Source organism: Tympanuchus pallidicinctus, unplaced genomic scaffold (assembly GCF_026119805.1).
Source record: "Tympanuchus pallidicinctus isolate F22 unplaced genomic scaffold, pur_lepc_1.0 scaffold2, whole genome shotgun sequence".
NCBI lineage: Eukaryota > Metazoa > Chordata > Aves > Galliformes > Phasianidae > Tympanuchus > Tympanuchus pallidicinctus.
In genome coordinates this window covers 54,245,059-54,264,805 of record NW_026294721.1, presented here as the reverse complement: position 1 = coordinate 54,264,805, position 19,747 = coordinate 54,245,059, and the positions used below count along the sequence as shown (strand labels likewise).

Sequence of the window (19,747 nt, the reverse complement as noted above, 5' to 3'; positions counted from 1 at the left end):
AATCTCTAGCTGCTGGCAATCCTGCCTCTGTCACTGGGCTGACCAAAGCCTTCCTAGTAGCACTGGAAGCATCAGTTGCAAATGTGTCTGGAAGTGCCGCTTAATCACATTGTTCATCTTTTGGGGCAGCAGCAGGCAGTATAGCTTATACAAATGTGCTGGAAAGTTGGGGTTAACCATTAGGAGGCTCATGCTGAATGCAGGGAAAAAGGAGAAGGATAAGAGATGGAGTTGAGAAACTGTGCAAGGCTCTTGGGAGAACTCTGATTCAGCGAAATCTGGATTCCTCTGCCTCTGGCTTCAAGGCTGTCTGAGCTTCATAAAGTGGCTAAGTAGATATTTCATTTTAATTATGGCAAAAGTCTTAGACTTCATTAAGACGACTCATGCGTATAGAGTTGCCTGTGTGCTTGGCTGGGTTGTGAACACTCAGTAACACTATTTGACTACCATGTACTCCTGTTTGAAATTCCCAAATTGTGACTATCAGCACTGTGAATGACGATCACCTATTCTTGAGGCTGTGTCTCATGAGATTTTTGGCATTTTTAGATGTGGATGATGGGTTATGAAAAACCTGTTTCTGTTCATGTAGCATCACTGTGTGCAGCATACCCCTGTTGGTCCCCTGTGAGCATAGAACACTTGATCTGCTTTAGGTTTATTATCTGGCCCAGGAAGAAATGGAAACACCTCTAGGTTTTTGTTGTTACATATCACAGATTGGAGCAGTAAATGTGTTTGACTGATTGTCACATATAAAAATGAGTGGTTGATTCTGATGATGCTATATAAATTGACAAGACAAACGTATTATGAAAACTCAATTATATTTCTTAAAGTTTAAAATTATAGAATTATTAAGGTTGGCAAAGGCCACTGAGGTGGCCATCTAGTCCAGCCATCAACTCAACATCACCATGCCCACTCAACTGTGTCCCTCAGTGCCACGTCCTCACATTTGCTGAACATCTCCAATGACAGTGACTCCACCAACTCCCTGGGGAGCCCATTCCAGTGCCCAATCACTCCTTCCGAAAAGAAATTTTTCTTAATAGCCAATCTGAATTTCCCCTGCACAACTTGAGGCCATTACCTCATGTCCTACCAATAAAAGTTCCTCTGTTTTACCACTTCTTTCTGAATGGAACAGGGGCACTAAATGCCATGTAACTGCTGCCTTGACCCCAATATTCCAGGTGCACCATTGCTGTGTTAATACAAACGAGACCTTGCCTGTCATATGGCCACCACTTTCTCAGTGCTCTCTCCTCATTCCATTAATCAAGCACCGTGATGCTCCTGGATTGCGATAGGCAAGCTCCATTGAGAAATAATCACAACACACACATCGGAGGAGAGGATGAGGAAGTGAAATCAGACTGGCGTGCAGCAGAAAAAAATAAACCCTCGAGCAGATGGTGAGCATCAGTACACCGGGGCAGGGCCGAACTGAGACTGGGGGGAGGGCTCGGGCTTTCCCCGCTTGGCGCTGCAAGCTGCGGGAGGCACGCAGGGACGCGGTGCCCACACGCCCACGCCACGCGCGTGGACAGCCGCCACCCAGCGCCCGCGCACCGCCCCGCGCCGGTACACACGCGGAAGCACCGCCCCGGCCCGCCCCCGCCCGCTCGCTCTCTGCCCACACGCCGCCGCTCCGCACACGCAGCCCGCAGCCGCAGCGTGACTGCCTGACCCCGGCCGGATTATTCATCCCCCAGTCGGGAGGGGACGCAGGAAGCCGCCCGGAGATCCGCGGCGCGCGGGCGGAGAGGTGGTGGCGGCCGCGGCACAGCAGCATCGCAGCACCGCAGCGGGGGTCCCCAACCACTGCCGGTTGCCGGAGAAGCCCGGCCAGGTATAACGCGTCCCTGGTCCTTCCCCGGGCGGCATCGCAGGCCGCGGGGTGCTCCGGGGAGCAGCGCGAGGCTGGGGAGGCGGGCGGGTGCGCGCGGGGGGGGGGCGCCCCGCTGTGCCAGGTGCGGAGGTGATGCGGAGGGTATCGCCCCGGGGCGGCCCACCCGCGCCTCCGTGCCGAGTCCGTCGTCCTTCCCCGCTGCCGGGGCGGCTCCCAGCCGGAGGGAGGATCGGCGCTGCAGCAGCCCCGCGCCGAGCCCCGGGAGCGCTGGGGATTAACGAGGGCGGCGGAGAGGGGGCAGGCAACGGTGCGAACAGCTTTGTGGTGGGGCGGACGGGGCTCAGCGCCCGCAGGTGTCCACGGGAGGGGCCGGCGGCATGGCTGCGGGTCAGCGGGGACAGCGGGTCCTTTTCTCGTTCCTTTCGGGCGTTGCGTCTTGCTGTTTATTTATTGTTATTTACGAAGGGACGTGAGATGAACCCGTGGGGATGGTAGGAAGAGAAGTGCTTTCAGAAACGTGGGCGGCTTTGGCGCAGGGCTGGGTTGGGGGCAAGAGCCGAGGGCTCTGCCTGTGTTTTCCAAAAGCACATGGCACGTTCAGAAGGTGGAGCAGATGGTGGTGGTGCTGCTGCCTATTATGGACCGGGTTTGTGGAAATCCCGAGCTTCCTCTGGCTGAATGCTGCATGGTTTCTCCTGGGTGAAGGAGGTGACCTTTCACGTTTCTGCAAGGCAGAGAAAGTTGCGGCAAGTATTCTTTCTGAGGAACAGGGTGGGTCTGTTTTTCCACAGAGAAGAGAGCCCTCTGAGCTGCGCGTCTCCCTCTTGTCTTTGAGGCTGATGACAGTAAACGTCTCAGCATAAGATTGTAGTCTGCTTTATTTTCTGATTGCCCACCTTTATAGTTGAATGCAACTTGAAGGGAGACTCAACATCTCTTCTTATCCTTTTCTGTGCCAGATGTGTTTTTTCTCTCTGGTATGTATTGCACTTGAAGTGTTGAACTCTCGGGGGGCACGGAGGTGGGGATGTGAGGCGAGGTCTATGAGCTACTTCAAACAACTCTCCGTGCTCACACTTAAGAGGCAGAGAAGGGAACATGTTGTAAAAGCAGCTGAGGAATATATAAAAGTGAAATATTAATGAGCTAGAAAAGCTGAGATCGTAAGACATTGCACCTAATCATTTAGGAAGACTTGTGTATAGCTGCTCGATGTATGTGTGTAATACAAATGCAATTAGTATAAAAGGACAACAGGATTTGTATTTCTCTAGCTAGAAGTAATAATAATGTAAGAACCTTTTTTGCATTGGTGATTGTCTCTTGGGGCTTGTTTTACCCTCGATTTCTGAGGCTACCATAGAACTGTATTATTGCAGAAACAGTAAAAAAAAAAACAACAACAAAAAAAAGGTGTATTTCAAGAATGCTGTCTCAGAGATGGAACGCAAAAGGCTAACTCAGTCCTGAAATTGCCCAGAGGTTTAGCTTTAGAAAGCCCTCTAGGGGACGTGAAGTTGACTTTTCGCTCTGAGGTTGCTGATCTTCTGTGGTAAACCAAGCAGAGAACAACTCTGGAGAAGGTAGTGTGGCTGTCCAGACTATGTTGAAGTGTGTTGTGCCAACAACAAGGGAAGTTTTCTGCTTGGAGTTTATTTATCCACTGAAGTTAAGGGTACAATGGTATCTGTAGTGTTTTGGCTTGTCATCTTAACATGCGTTTCCAGCTTCTGGATTGCTTTGTACTTAAATAAGTCTATAGAACTGCTGAAGAACATAGCAGGCAAGCAGATCCTCTGCTCTTCCGAAGACTGTCTGAACTTCAGTAGCTCAGTATTTGGAAACAGAAAGAAGTAGAACAAGCGTCAATTTATGCTGTTTGTGTTTGCCTTGTAGTTCAGTTTTTGTTTGTTTTCTGAAAAGAATGCTGTGGTGTTGGTGGTGGTGTGGTTGTGTCATTTATTTATTTATTTGCTTTTCATTCTTAGAAAGAAGCAGATACAAATAGAAACTTCACCCAGCCCGCTGGGAAAGGTTGCTGACAAGAGCTGAGCTTAGTTTTCTTACTAATGGGGGCAGATCCATTTTCTTTTAGATGCTGAATTTTTGCAGCAGTTTCTCAGGCTGCTCATTGGGATGATTTAGTTGAGTAGGAAAGTGTTTTGTCAGACTATAGAATGCAGTCCTTGGCTGCGTGTCTTGTGGGACTTTTTGGAATAGTTTTGTACATCAGCTCATGCTCTCTTTGGGAGAGCTAGGTGTGGGCCTGAGCAGAGAGATGGACCTGGAGTCATACAAGATGACCTGAGACAATAGGTGGGTGTGCACCATGTCTGGGTCATGTGGAGAGAAAGCATTCAGTACTTAAGTTTGTGAGTCATTTAAAATGCTGACAAGGTGAAATTTTGTATCTGTGTCTCAGTGTGTGGTTGCACAAAAGCGCAGTTGTGCTGCTTACGCTGCATGCATACACTTAACGTTTCTCCTGATTCAAACCTAATGCCTCAAATATTTCTAGTAAATGACTGGACAGTAAACAACTTTAAAATACATTTGGGAGTGGTTTTGGTTGCTAGATGAATTGTTTTCTAAATTACAAGAGAGATGTCTTCTCCATCTGGCCTAATTCCTGCTCTTCCATGAAGATTCATGGAAAGTTGTCTATCAGGTTCCATGAAGGTTCATGGAAGACACCATGGCTTTGTTGGATGAGCCTGTCTGGAGTAGATGGAAGGTCGAAACTGCATGCAGTCTATATATGGTTTTCATGTGGGGTTATGAGAAAAACATGTTGTGAAAATAATCTTAATGGTAGATTTTGGAAATCATAAAAAATACCATGTTCTCAGAACATGGCATTTCCATGTGGTTTTAATTAGTGGTAGATTGAAACAGGTGAAGCACTGGATGAACTGGTGTTTTTCTATCGGTGCAAATATTCACGGAAAAGGAACTTCATGGACTTCAAGTCAAATTAATAGGCAGTGCATACTTTATTTTTAGAATAAGCATCAGCTCGTTAGGGGCAGGAGCTGAGCTGCATTCTCTATCATGCAGAAGTTAATGCTTGTTAGAGGATTCAGTGCCCCAGGTCTTCCACAGTGTAAGTAGTTTTGCTGAAACTGGAGGGTGGGGGGGGGAATAAAGAAACAAACCAGGGTCTACTTGCTGCTACATATGCATGCTTCCTGAAAAAATGTTTTTGCAGCTTCATTGGGTTGCTCTCTCATTATCTTTATTATTTTTTTTTTTTTTGGCCACTTTCTGTAATGACAGTAGGCAGTGTTACCTTGTTAAATGAAGTACATACACTTGAGTGTTAGGCTTTAGCTATTGCATTTGTTGGCTGTGTGGGATGCTGTGTAGAATACAGCTCCTGTAAGCACTTAAAATGCATGGCATGGCTTGTACCTGTAACATTTTGTGCGTATCCTTATGCTTCAGCAGGAGCCTGTAACTTTGGGGAGGAGCAGCCATCTATTTTACATGCAGTTGTACTGAAAGCCCATGCAGCTGTTCGCTACTTAACTGTCTGGTTATTGTTATTTACTGCTTTTTGTCTTCTGCATGGCGGAGTGTTACCACTTAGATGGTGTGAACTGCAGCTCTGTGACGGAGATACATAGTATGGTTTTTCATTGTGTAGCAACAAAATGTTAATGTTTCCTGCAGAGGTGACTGTTTCTGTCTGAAATACGATCTGTCCTATGAGGGATTGTTATTTTATGCTAAGGATAATTTACAGAAGGGTAGTATAAGCAAAAGGAAACCATGGGCGGGCAGTAATTGTCAAGGGGGGGAAAAAAGCACACATAACCAACAAACAAAACAACAAAAAAAAGCAGGAATGTACATTGTTGTCACTTGTACACATTCTGTATATCTTCATAAAAACAACTGTTTAAAAAAAGAAGACCTTGATTGCACTATTGGCAGGTAATAAAAGATTGGAATGATGATATTTCTGTATCAGTAATGTTTTACTTTTGTCTTACCAACTTAATGTATTAGTATGGTTGTTTTTTGATAATCTGTACGTGTGGAAACTGCCTGCAGGTGTGGTAGCAGGACTTCAGTATAAATCGTGCAGCTTTTTTTCCTTGAAGTTTCTTTACTACCAGTTAACTACTTCTCTCTAGGAGTAAAAGCTTTTCCAGCATTTTGGTTTGTTGCTGAGCGTGAGAGAAAGTAGTTCAATCACTCCTAGAATGTAATGACATTTTACATTATTTAAGGATATGCCACTTAATTTTTTATAATGTTCTAGCATATCAGGAATTTGAGATTCGGCACTCAGGAATGCTTCTGAGGGTCACTGCTGTCTTCCAGTGAGGTTAACCGGCTGTGACAGACTGGAAGAAAAAAAAAAAGCAAGCTTTTGGCCTCTAAATTTTTATAGTACAAATAATTGCGCCAGAGAATATATTGGCTCCCATGTGTTTTTAGCTTTGGTGTTCTTTTCTGGTGTGGCTTCTTTTACTCTTGTTCTTTTGGCTGCTTTTCTGCTCCTCCTTCATGATATGCCTTCTTGATGTGATCTTTTCAAATTTTATAGTGAAAAAACACTGATACACCAGTGTTAGAGGGACAGAAAAGGGATAATCTCAAGGTCCCTTCCAACCCAAGCCGTTCTAAGATATTCTGCTGTGGGGTTTGTTCTGATGTGAATAGTAGAATAACTGCCCTGCAAAAACTAAGATTGTTTATCATTTTTTTATTAATTGCCAGCATACTTGTTACCTTAGTCTGTACAAGAAAAAAATTAATTTTTTAAATTTGTGCAGGAATTAAGTGTGTGTACTGTAACAATGTAAGTGATAACAAGTTAATTTAATTTGCAGTATTCAGAAGCATTAATATACTGCTTCAGTAAGCAAGTTCTTCCACTAATATATTAATAATTTTCTCTTCATATTGCTGAAGGGAATTGACTGGTAGAAAATGCCAGTTCAGAAAATGATGTGGCTTTCTACATACTTACTTAGAGCAATGTGATGCTTTCTGTTGTTGCAGGTTCTTCCAGTTTTACAGACCTCCCAAAATACCTTGAGAGCAGATAATACTCTCAGCCAAATTCACGATGTCTGTTGTGCTTAAAATGATAAACTAGCCACAGACATTATTGGATATATATCGATGCATGTTAATTTTGTAGTAATTCTTGATATGAAAATCTCACGTTTATTGAGGCACTCAGCATGTGTGGGAAATAGCATTTATGGACTGACTTCACATAACACACATGGTAGTTTTCCTATATACGTAGAAATGTGGATATTGTGGTGTAATCTCTTGTTACATGACTACATTAAACAAACAAACAAACCCAAAACATACCACACAACATTAATATGTGAAAGCACATTTACCCTGCTGGGAAGGACTTGGAGATCCTGACGGATGACAAGCTGGACATGAGCCAGCAGTTTCTTGCAGCCCAGAAGGCCAAAAATATCCTGGTCTGCATCAAAAGAGGGGTGGCCAGCAGGGAGAGGGAGATGATCGTCCTCTTCTACTCTGCCCTTGTGAGACCCCATCTAGAGCACTGCATCCAGGCCTGGAGCTCCCAGTACAGAAAGGATGCGAAGCTTTTGGAGCAGGCTCAGAGGAGGTCAATGGGCTAGAGCACTTATCTTTTGAAGAAAGATAGAGGGAGTTGGTGTTCTTTAGCTTGGGGAAGAGAAGACTCTGGAGAGACCACACTGAAATCGTTCACTACATGAACCAATTTCTTTATGCAGGTAGATAGATAGTGATAGGACAAGGAGAAATTGGTTTAAACTGAAAGAAGGAAGGTTTAGATTAGATCCTGTGAAGGAATTCTTCACTTAGTGTGTGGTGATGTCACTGGCCATCCAGACAGGCTGTGGATATCCCATCCCTGGAAGAGTTCGAGGCCAGGCTTGATGGGTTCCTGGGCAATCTGATCTAGTGGTTGGCAACTCTGCCCATGGCAAGGGATCAGAACTAGGTGATCTCTGGATCCCATCCAACCCACGTCATTCTGTGATTCTATGATTGTCTTTCAGAGACACTGTAGGAAGGCATACTAATTGCTCTGTGTACATTCCTTCTCTTAGAGATTAAGGAACTGCTAAGGAACCTTATGTGGATAGATACTTTCTATTTGCTTTTAGTTTTGCCACTTTCCAATGCGAAAGTAGATGTGGCGTATGGAATGCTGTTTGCAAAGTTTTGCAGGCTCCACAAAATAATGTGGTTTTGTCTTGTGTGAATTATCCAGTGTCTTACAGGTGTAGGTGCAGTCACCATACTGTGGATAAAAGACTGAAGAATCCTGATTTGTTACTGTTTCCAATCCAATTTTTATGTATCGGCCATAAGCTCCTTTGGAAAAGTTGATCTCTGTAAGGCAATGGTTAAACTGCTACTGATTTTAATGAGATCTTGATTATAACCTTAAATAATATTTTATAATCGCTGTAGTTTACTTTGTATGCAATTTTTTTTTTTAATTGAATTTTTCCAGAAGTTACTAAGCATGTGACTTTCTGTCTCGGTTTTCTCTTTTGTCTCATTATTGAATTCTTAGTGTCACTAAAAATAAAGCTATCTCAATATTTCTTATGATGTTTTGAAAGTCTTGAATAATAGAAAAAGGAATTTCAGAATGTCTGAAGCACTGCAAATGCAAGTGACATGAATTAAGTTCAGTGTGTCTGAAAATAAACTGATCGGTACCTAGAGGCACCTAGCCTGTACTAATGGCAATTATACTAAGGTGCAATGCCAAGTGGGAAACAAGATATTTATAGTTTTGACAAAACTCAACTAGAGCAGAGTTTAAAAATACCAAAGATGTTAAAATGCTTGCCTCAATTTTAAATATTCAGAGGCAAAATATAGGAAAGCAGTAGGAAGCATATGAGGTTTGGAAAAGCCGTATCTCAAAATCAAGTTCAGAGTTGTGGAAAGGATGCATATGGAGTACATGGGGAGGAAATAAAAGGAACACAGATGAGTAAGTTTGTCAACTGTTAGGAGCTGACACTACAAATGACTTCTTTTTATCTGCTAATCTGTTTCATAGCTGGTAGACTCTTGGGCATCTGCTGAGATGGGAGAAATAAAAAAAGGCAGAGGAGAGTTGTTGGGGAATGAAAGTAAAATCAGCTGTTCTGTTCTCCTGACTCTTTGTTCTACCCTTCAACAAAGAGGTTGCCAGAAGAAATTTAGGGATTAGTCACATTAGCTGCAAAGTAATCTCTATCCTTTCTTAAGCCCTCATATTAACATCCTGATCTTGGTCAAATGGGTTTCTGGTGGCTGACTGTCTTTGCCACAGCCTCTGTGAATTTTATACCACTACTGACTCATGTCTCTCATTAAGATGGGAATATGCAAATTGGGAGTTCTGTCTGTTAAAGGTAGGTTTTGTTTTAGATTAAACTTCTAACAGGCAGAAATGGGAACCAGAAGCAACAGGGCTGTTCTAGACTGTTAGATCTGCAGCTCTGCTACACATATGTGTAATAATATACGGAGAAGTTACTCTGAACTTGGTTTGTTTAGAGTTTGTTGAGCTAAGGCTATGAAAGAAGTTGCCCTATGAGATAAAGCCTGATATCTTGATAATGAATCTGAAGCTTTTTTGTCAAGAGACAAAGATCATTTATGCCTACAGCAGTTTCAAATTAGTAGTGTTAACAGATGATGTAGACTATGGCATTAATAGAACTTGAATGAAGTTTATAGCTAACACATCTATTACTTGGCTGGGAGGGATCATTGTTATACTATAGGCACCTTAGGGATCAATTTTGTGGGTAAATAGCACATTGAAATGTATATTTGCATATAATATAAGTATCTGTGGAAGGTAGAAAGTAAGCATTGCTTTCAGTTGTAAGGCAGGCTCTGTTCTAGTTGTCATTTACTTCCTTCGCTGCAGTAAAATCCAAAAATACGTTCAGCTTTTAAAATCCACTCCCGGTTCTCTAATAACTGAGGAGTGGAAAAGATAATAAAATGAAAAAAATACTACTTACTCTGTTTTGAGGTAGTTTAATGTGTTATGTGCAGCATGCTTCTGAAAGCTGTGTATTAGCACTGCTCACATTACAGCCACGGTTAAAAATGGCCTCAGGGTGATTCTATTTATTGAAGAAGGTAAGCAAGTACTTACTACTGGAAAATGTTGTGAAAAACTTTAGTGTACCCACTTCTATACGTTTTCATTTGGTTAAGAACCTACAGTGAAATTGTTCTACTATGGTTCTACATCCTTTGAAAATAGACGAAGGGAGGAAAAAAAGGAAGCATTTCTGTATTCAGGTTTATGATTTATTTTCTTCCCCTATAGTTTGCCTTTGACTGGGTCAATACATGTAGCTTACAAAACGCTGAAGCTGAAAACCCGAGAAATGGTAACACACTTATGCAGCACTATATCTTGATGCAATGTTTTCTAAATATAGACTAAGTCCTTGTCCTAAAGAGTTTGTATAGTTCAAATAAAACAAGATGTGACATGACACAGAACAGCTTGAGAGAGGCATGAGAACTAAAGAACTGCTTTGAGGATTTAAGTGGGCTTGAAATGACAGTGAAAATGATGCTTCACCAAATAATATCATCATCAAAAATAAAACAACAACTAAAAAAAAAACCAGTAACAGAAAAACCAGAGTTTGAACTCTTCTGTTGCTTGTGTGGGGTTCTTACTACTGGTTTGCATTTTTTTAAATTTATTAAATATATGAAATGTACGTAGATGTTTTAAAGGTAATAAACAATGAAGAAATTAAGAGCTGTTTGCAAGTGCTTGTGGGACCAGATCCTCAGCTAGTGTCACAGTACTGCTTCCTTTGGTGGAGCCAAACGCACTATTGCCCATACCTCCCGTTTGGCCTTGTACTGTGCTGAGCAGTAACTGCCAATGCTGAGTGAGAGACGGAACAGGCTGACAACGTGTCAGCTTATGAACTGCAGTGTTTTTAGCAGTGATATATTGTTGGTTCTCCTCCATTCCTCTTGAAACTTGTTCTCTGTCCCAGAAGTAGAGCATGAAGCTTGCAAAGATTTGGTGAAAGAAGCATGAAAGAAGTCTCAAACCTTAGTTAAAGCTTTAGTAAGCATTATGAAATTTGAGGGAAGGAAGAAGCTGTTGTGAGATCTCTGGTTGAGAGAGGAGCTGCCTGTTAAGCTCATTCTTTGTTTAGTATCAAAGAGTTGACCAAGAAGAGGATTCTTGTACATGTCCTGGCTGCTGGGAGCTTCTTACATTGAAATGAGCTAACCACAGTATACGAACCTATTGGAAACTAAACCTTGTTAGATCTGGTATTCATAATGATATGTGAGAAAAAAAGCCTGAGAGGCTTTCTTAATCTTTTTTAATTTACTTTTTGATGATCTTCCTCCTTCCCCCTAGGTTATTTTTCTATGACCTTTTCCAAAAGTTGGGGGTGGAGCACTCATTCAGAGTGTTGGACTGATGCTTGGCTCCTGAGAATTGATTTGTTCGGCCCATATACTAGTTTTGTTTGCACCACCTGAAGGCTTGATTTTGTTTTTAATACTTAACTAACTGAAGTCGTCTAGGAAGGATGTTGCAGGTATGGAGTTTTTGTTCAACTCAGCTTTTGACTGAAGGGTAATGGGCGCTGTATTAAGTTTGTTTTCATTGACAGGCAGTGAATCTGTCATCAGAGTCAAAGAAGGCCAGGTTTGACTTCTGTGCATTGTGTGTTGGAAAAGGATGAGGAAAGCTCAGACAAATGCTGCTGCTGAGGTTTGTAATCTGGATGAAAGTTGCCTGTTACAGGTACCAGTTAAAGATGGGAAACTGTAGTGAATCACATTAATGGTGAGCATCTCTTTGATTCTTCTAGGTTAAAAAGGTGTAGGAAGTAGAGAAGCTTCAGATAGAGGCATGTGTTTTCCTATGTGACAGCACAACACTGAGCAATTAATAACTAAGACAAGATCCAAATAAACCAAAGTGTGCAATCCTACCAATGTTTTTCAGTGATTTGTTGCTCTAGTAGAGAATAAGCTTAAAAATAAAGTAAAGTAAAGTAAAGTTAAAGTGACAGGGGAAACTTATTATGTATGGAAGCATAAGTTTCAGTACTTTAGTACTAACATTCAGAAAGCACATAATGTTTCTTATCTGTAGCTGATCACAATTGATGTTGAAGAACTACGTAGAGAATAAGCATACAAAAGATGTTTTTCCTGAACTGTGAAAAATAATAAGATATGAGTGCTTGGCACAAGTAGCAAAAGCAAAAACTTACTCATGTTGTTATTTACTTCAAAAACAGGTTGGACAGACTGCTGTGTAGTGTTTATTCAAGAGCTTAAAATGAGCTTGGTTTGGTCTGCTAGACAGGTTTATATTACTGCATTCCAGTGAAACCATGTGCTGAGCTTGCGTGCAGGAAATGCACCTGTTTGTTGGGAAAAAAATTTCAGCTGAGATATAGTGGTATGCTGGGGACAACAGGGTTGACTCCAAGGTGAAGCATCCTTTCTAACCTGGAATTCTTGCCTTGAAACTGTGATAGTTTTGCATTTGTTCATGTTAGTTGTGCTTCAGTTAGTGCTAGTTGTACTCGGGTTGCTGTATGTATGTATTAGCCCTTTTGTAATTTATCAATTATGAATAATAATAATGCAGGAAAGCTGTGTTTCAAGGGCTTTTTATTATCTTGAATGCCACAAATCTATAATACTTAGAGATTTACTAGAGGGATTTAATAAATCTATGACAATAGAAACAATTACAGAGGTGGTGAAAAGAATCCTTGAATGCCTTATTTTTATTTCCCTAGAGTTAATCTTCACATATCAAAGTAAATTAAGCAGAATATGCTGCTTAGATGGTTTTTTTTTGGGGGGGGATTCCCAAGTCAAAAGCTATTGTGCAAAAAATGTAATTCTCTTTATTCACTGTCCTACAATCTGTACTTGAAGTCAGTGCAAATGCAGGAATCATATTTTGCATCCATTCATGGTACTGAGGAAAAGACACCTGTCACTAGCGGTATGTATAGGTTCAATAAAAGTAGGTTGTTCTGAAGGTCATGCATCCTGTTCATTTCAAATTAAAACAGCTATAATGAGAACAATAACACTACTAGATCAAACAAATTCTCATCTACAGAACACTATTTTTCAACATAGTCACCACCACTTAGTAGTTGCTATCAAAAATGCACAAGAGTCTGCAAGCTGCACTCATAAAAGACTACATGGCCATCCAGAATGTAGCTTGTCTTTCGTGTTTTTGTTGCCACTACTGAACCCAACTATCCACCAGCTCATTGTGCTCCCATCCGCTGTTTGATCTCCATAAATGTTCATCAAGTGTTGGTGAATTGCAATGAGTGCCACGTTTTCCGCACTTAGGAATGAAATGACACAGCTTTGCTTCATTCTGCAGTTCAGCATCAGATTGTCATTTTGTCAGACTGCCCCTTTGCTGCCATATGTCACACAGCAACAAAATGTAGCCAAATATTGGTGGGAAGATTCAGTTTCTACTGCCATACCATCAACATCCACCGCTGACATCATGGATGACCATAATAAAGTAGGAAGCATTTCTTTTGGAGCAGCCCTCCTACATTGCATTATTTTTCATTATTTCAAAAGCTACTTTGCCATGACTTTTTTTTTTTTTTTTTTTGGTTAAATAGATTGTTGCCATTAGGTGATTAATGTATTAATGTATTTAATGTCCCCTTCAGATGAACACATGATTTCTCTACAACGAGTACCAGGTCCTAGTCTGTTGTATCAATCTGTGAAGATTTTTGTAAGGAATGTTTTGCTGTGTATCTAGTTTTCATAATCAGTTGAGTACCTATGGAGGTGTGCTCTCCAAACATGTATTTAACACTCTTGGGATTTTCCTGCTGTGTGCTGTTTACTGGAGAAAACAGATTTGGTGGAAACTGGAATCATTCTGGTTAGATGTGAAACAGAGTATATTTCGTATTTGCTTATTTGTCAAGGAATAAATACAAACAGAGATGAATTTCACTGTTTATTATGTTATGCTAATCTCTATATCTACATCTGATTACGAAAGGAAAAATAAAACGCCACCAGTAGGCTTTAAAAGTTTCTACCATCTCTCCTGGTGCTTACCCTTCAATTGCTGTAAGGATGATATTGTGAGCAGCTTGAAAGGCTCCCTAGTGTGTTGTAACTTTCAATGCGATTTTTACCTTGTCTGTCTTTTGGGTTCTTAATGTTCATATGGAATATACATATAAGTGTGTGCGTGTGTATATATACATATATATATCTAGCTTTGGATTTGGGACCTTCTTTCTATACTGCATATGAAATTACACCTTGCACAGTGAAGTTTTCACAAACAACAAGTCACTCAGGTCCACTGTAAAAATAGTAGTAAGTGGAAGGATGTGCTTTCTGCTCTGTCCATCCTTGAGGTTTTTACCCTGTTTGCTTTCTGTTTCTCCGAGTCAGTATCACACAAATGATTATACCCTTCAGCTAACTTTCTGGATTGTGTTCATCCTTCATCCTTGTCTGACATTTTACTGTTCCTGTGTGCTGCGGAGATCTTGTTGGATGTGAAGCTGCAGGAAGAGGGCTGGCATATGCTTTCATCAAGACAAGGGCTTTCTGGCAACTCCTGGCCTACTTTACGGTGTGTATGAGCTACTGTAGTTGAAAGGAATATGATTGCTTGTGATTGCTGTGGAGAAACAGGCTGTTGTATTTTGAAGAGCTGAGTGAGGTATGGAATTCACAACACTGTTTTTGCTGTGCTGAATTACCTTGTTTATCTAACTTGCATTTTGTCACTGTCCTGAATGTAATAAACAGTATGTCATTCAAGCTAGTCATGACCTCTGTGAGCTTTTGAGAAAATACTTCTGTTACTGGAAAGCTGGGTTAATCTCTCCCTAAATCTCTAAGTAATTCAGGCTGTTACTGTGGTTTCAGCGCTTTTCCCTGGGAAGCACAGACTGGTCAAATGATGGAGATCAAGATCGTAACCTACAGATGCAATATCTGAGAATCAATCTCTGCATTTTTTAGTACAAATGAAAAATGTATTTAAATACTGAAAATATTTTCAAAATGTTAAGTACTTTTTTGAAACACCATTTCAGTTACTCTTGGTTCCTTGTTCTTTTCTTAGTAAATTTTGGTTCATGATACAAGGTTCAGGTATGCTGGTTTTTTTGTTTGTTTGTTTGTTTGTTTGTTTGTTTGTTTGTTTGTTTTTTTCCTGCCCTTAGGTTTTTAAACGAAGTAGTAGCATGTAATTGGTGATGTCGCTACTTGGTTACACAGAAGAAGACACAGATACCTAAAGGAATTTAAATTTCATGCTAGAAATCTATTAAAGTAATTGTATGAGTTTAAAAGAGAAAACATAATTTAATCTGAATTGTTCTCACAACTCAGTGAACAGAGTAGATGCTCTCAGGAAGTGCGATTATCAACTTTCAAGCTATTTGGTTTAGAAGATTTTTTACCTTGTTAATGTTTGTGTTCTCTAGGTCTAAAAGATAATAAAATAGGATAATGGTAAGGAGGTTTGTATGTTTAAATAAATTACATAAGTTGATCAACTTCAATTGATTTAGCTGGTTTTGATACAAAATATTTCAAAATATGAGTACAGTGGGTAGGCAAACTTGGAGCTTTGTGCTCAAGTGTATGGAGAAGCTTACAAGTCTGTATGTTTTCAAGGGAATAGGTTTGTGGAAGAGAATACACGACGGTGTTACCAAATGTGTAGAATTTCTGGCATGAAAATGTTAGGAGACTGAAAGGATGTTTTTTTGGGGAGAGGTATATGCCCGATGTTCTTTCTAAATGTAACGTTGCCTGTTTGCAAATCGTAAGCTAGCTGCATTTTCAGAACGATGAGATCAAAGTTCTTAATTGGCAAAGTTTCCTGGTTTTTCAAGTGCGTAGAATTGTGGAAATTAAGAACTTGGAAGTCTCTGTGAGAGCTAGTCATGTATGCAGCACCCAAGATATAGTGCAAATTACACTAGCTGACAATCTTATTCTGTGAGCTAAGGCAATCCTGCTGATCTTCTTTTTGTTTTTCGAACCTTGATAATCCACTGTCCCACATGGCAAACAAGGGAGATCTTGTTTTCTGTATATCAAATGACGGCAATGATTTCTTGGCAGCTGAGTTAATTTCAAATTTACAATGTGACTTCAGATTAACATTTGATTTCTCATAGGTAATGATATTTTAGCCTCTGAACTCTTTGTAGGAAGGAAAAAAAATCCTCTCTGTGAAGCATTTGTTTTAAATCTGATCATGCTTCTTTCTCTTACATAGTGTGTGTGTGTGTGTGTGTGTGTGTGTGTGTGTGTGTCAGTCAGAGTTAATCCCTTAGTGGATAGCTGCATTTTAAGTGCTGTGGCCATGATGCTAGCTAGTATCGCTTCCCTAAATCAAATCTTAAAATCTCACATTCTAGATGAACCACAAGTTTATACATAAAAAGAGGAAATCAATTTCAAAGAATGATCTGAACTGCATAGTAAGATTAGTTAATTTGTACAGGATTCATTTTAATAAGCTGTATGTTGGGAAGCATAAATTTAGGTCATCTTTCAACTGCGTTTGAAAAACAGTGACTTACTAAAGTGGTGGGTAGGCAATCCCCATTGTATTCAGGGAGTGAGACTACTATATATCTCTGCACAGTGCATTACTGAGCTGAAATACAGATGTTTTTCCTTATGTATTTATTACATTTGAAACTGCTTGTGGAATGAATCAGTTGAGTGTCTTGCATGGTAAAATGTGACATCATGTTGTAGATAGAAATAGGACAAAAGTGGATTAGAGAACTTTTTGAAATAGATAATAGATTGAATTGAAATAGATAACAGATTGAATAGATAAAATTACAGTTTAGTACCTGTAAATAGAAAAAAAATATATTTTAGAACATCTGGAATCTGAATACAAAGGACCTAAGTTGTATACGCTGTTATATGGGAGGTCTGAAGTGTTCTGTCAATGAAATCTGAGAAGAGTTACTCTAAGGATACACACTGTCACAGAGTAGGTTTTACTTCAAAACTCTGGCTTGAATGGATTTAAAAAAAGAGTTGCTTTAAAGGAGCACTCAGCCCAGATGTCTTCTGTATAAAAATACAGTATTTTTAATGCCAAAGATCTTATCACTGTTCTTATTGGCTACTGGTTACTCTCTCCATATTTATTTTTAGTTTTTGGTTTATTTCTTACTGTCTGGAGTAGGAAAATGATTTAGTCTCTTCCATCTTCATCTTCTTGCACATTAGGGCAGACTTAATAAGAAGGCTTTTGAAGAGAGGTTAATGCTTAATTAGTTTCCATGGGACTTAAAAAATAATAATAATAATAATAATACGGATACAGTTTTTTTTTTTATAGAAGACTATTTTCTCTAAGCCCGTGTATTTGATTAAATTTGAATTAGAATCTGTTAGGAGGCACTGATTTTGATGTGGCATAAGGATGAGAATGGCTCCAGTATTTTGGAGTAAGAAGAAGGATCCAGGAAAGTAGTTCTTTAATTTCCTGGCAGCGTATGTCATCCCCCATGCCACTGCAAAAGTGATGCCTTTGTTGCCTGCCATCTTCTGTTCAAGGGGATGTATTCAGCAGCCAAGTCTGTGTTTCTTGCTGAAGCAGCAGTTCTGTTTCTGCTCCAGGTGATGGATCAGATGGAGGTCTCCCATTTGCCTTGTACCATCCACAGGTAGTCCTCAGGTGTCTGAAATGGTTAGCCTGTCTTCAGAGCTTTCATGGTAGCTTAGTATTGCCGGCATAACTTGGTTGCAGTTCTGCTGAGTATGAATATGCTTAGTCTTGTTTTCTTTAAAGAAATGACTAATGAAAAAGATAAAGTATATTTCTGTCTCAGAAATTGTGTGATTATGGATTTTGCTAGCCAGAAACAAGTTTCTTACTCCCTTCCCAGTTACGACTGAAGCGTCTTTCTTTACTGCCTGCTGGCCTTTTGCCTTTTACATCTGTGTCTACATGCAGTTCCAGTCACTCCTTATTTTACATTAGCACTCTGTGCCAGGAGGAGCCCTCAGAGACCTCAGCTTAACTCTGCTTAAGCTTTGCTGTACAAGCCTGTTGTCAGACAAAGCTTCACATTGAATTCACATTTTCATTATGGAACCGTGCATCTAATTTGTTCTTTCAGCTAACTTAAATGGGAAATGGGTGGCATCTGTTTAATAAAATCCATCATCATCTGGAGATTAAAGAGGAAAACAGTTATAGTTTCCTGTGTATTAGTGTATGGGCTTAATACTTTTATAGGGGATTCATTGCTGACTTGGAATTTTGTAGGAAACTACGTTGTCAACACATTTCTTGAAAGTTAACATCAATGTGGGAACGTGTTCTTTTCTTGGACTCAGAGATTGCTGAATGCCTCATTCAAATGTGAAACCAACAGAAAGTGCAAGTAAGTGTTACCAGTCCCATGTCTAGGCAGCCCAGTATAAAATCTCTGATTTAAACAGATATCTTTCATTTGCATCCACTGTGATTCTGTGTTAAAATGTTCTGTAGTTTTTGGACTTGTGTATATTTCTTTTCTTTCTTACTTGGCAACAATACCTCTCCCTTTAACATGAGAAGGAATCTTTATGCCAGGAGTTATATTCAAACACATCAGCATTTGAAGACGAAAACAAACTGAATAAGTTTGTAGTCGATTGAGGCGTATTGGGTGTTGTTACCCACTTTGCTACAGCTGGATTCTTCAGATTGTCAAGGTAGCATTTCACTGGCTGTATGGAGGACATACAGCATGGTTCTTGGCTGGTATGGTCTTCTAGCTGACATTCATTATATACAGCACAGACATAATGCTTTTTTAATGTAGGTTTTGTGTGTGTATATGAGATTTGTTTTTTAGGCTACAAAGTCATGGTATCATAAGGTATAATTAGGCAAGCTGTAATTAAACTACTACTGAGTTATATAGTATTGGATGATACATTATTTCCTTTTGGATTGTAGCCATTTCTTTCATGTGGTTTCCGTGTCTGCAATTTCTTGTAATTTAAAATATGATTGAATACTCAGGAGACATGCACAGCTAATGATATAGTGGGAAATTCAATATTTTAATGACTTTGAGGCATAAAGCCATCTCCCCCCACCCTTATTTCTTTATTAATAACGTTATGTGTACTAAGCTATGTGTAAATTGATGTGAATGAAATATGATGTAAGTGAAAGCAGTTTAGTAAACACAAGCACACAGAGTCCATGAAGAGGCTGAACCATGGTTATATTGCCTATTGCAAGTACAGGATGTGCTCCAAGGCTGCTCTTCATGCATCAGCTAAAACTATTGGGATGCCAGGTGACGGCAGCAGACTGTAGTGGAAGCACTGGTTGCTGACTGAGAGGCTAGGTAAGCATTTTGGTGACTAAAGGGTTTTTGAGGTTTTTGAGCTAAGAACTGCCCTTGTTTCTACCTAGTCAGCTGTGGCAAATGTATTACTAGAATGGTTTGTATCAACAACTGCAACGCCATGTCTTTAAGAGACTTTGCTGAATTAATGTCTCACTCAGCAGGGCAAGGAAATGTTAGCTACCTGCAGGAGCACCTGTGAGTGTCTGAGGTTTTGCATTTGCCTGGCTTAGGTGGGTTAACACCTGGATATAAATAATAGTGAGGGAGGTGTTGTCTGAAAAGTGAATTTGATGCCTGGTGTGCATTAAATGGTCATGTGATCATAAGCTCAGGAGAGCTAATTTGTTTCAGGTTTGAGCAAGCCTGGGTGCTCAGTGGTTTCCTGCAAATCAAGCACCCCAGACAGAACTGTCCATGCTATATTTATTTGCCGAAGTTACAGAGTAAGTGACTTTTCCAGTCTATCTTTCTC

The 19,747-nt window shown here is 40.3% G+C and overlaps 1 protein-coding gene across 5 annotated transcripts in view; it reads left to right on the top strand.

Annotated features, from left to right (window-relative positions):
• The first annotated feature begins 1,636 nt into the window (after positions 1–1,636).
• CCSER1 (coiled-coil serine rich protein 1) overlaps positions 1,637–19,747 on the top strand; it is a 617,512-nt gene continuing 599,401 nt past the window's right edge. For all 5 annotated transcript variants that reach the window (XM_052681483.1, XM_052681485.1, XM_052681486.1 and 2 more), the window contains exon 1: positions 1,637–1,858. The gene's annotated coding sequence lies outside the window, so the exon portion shown is untranslated. The remainder of the gene's footprint in view (positions 1,859–19,747) is intronic.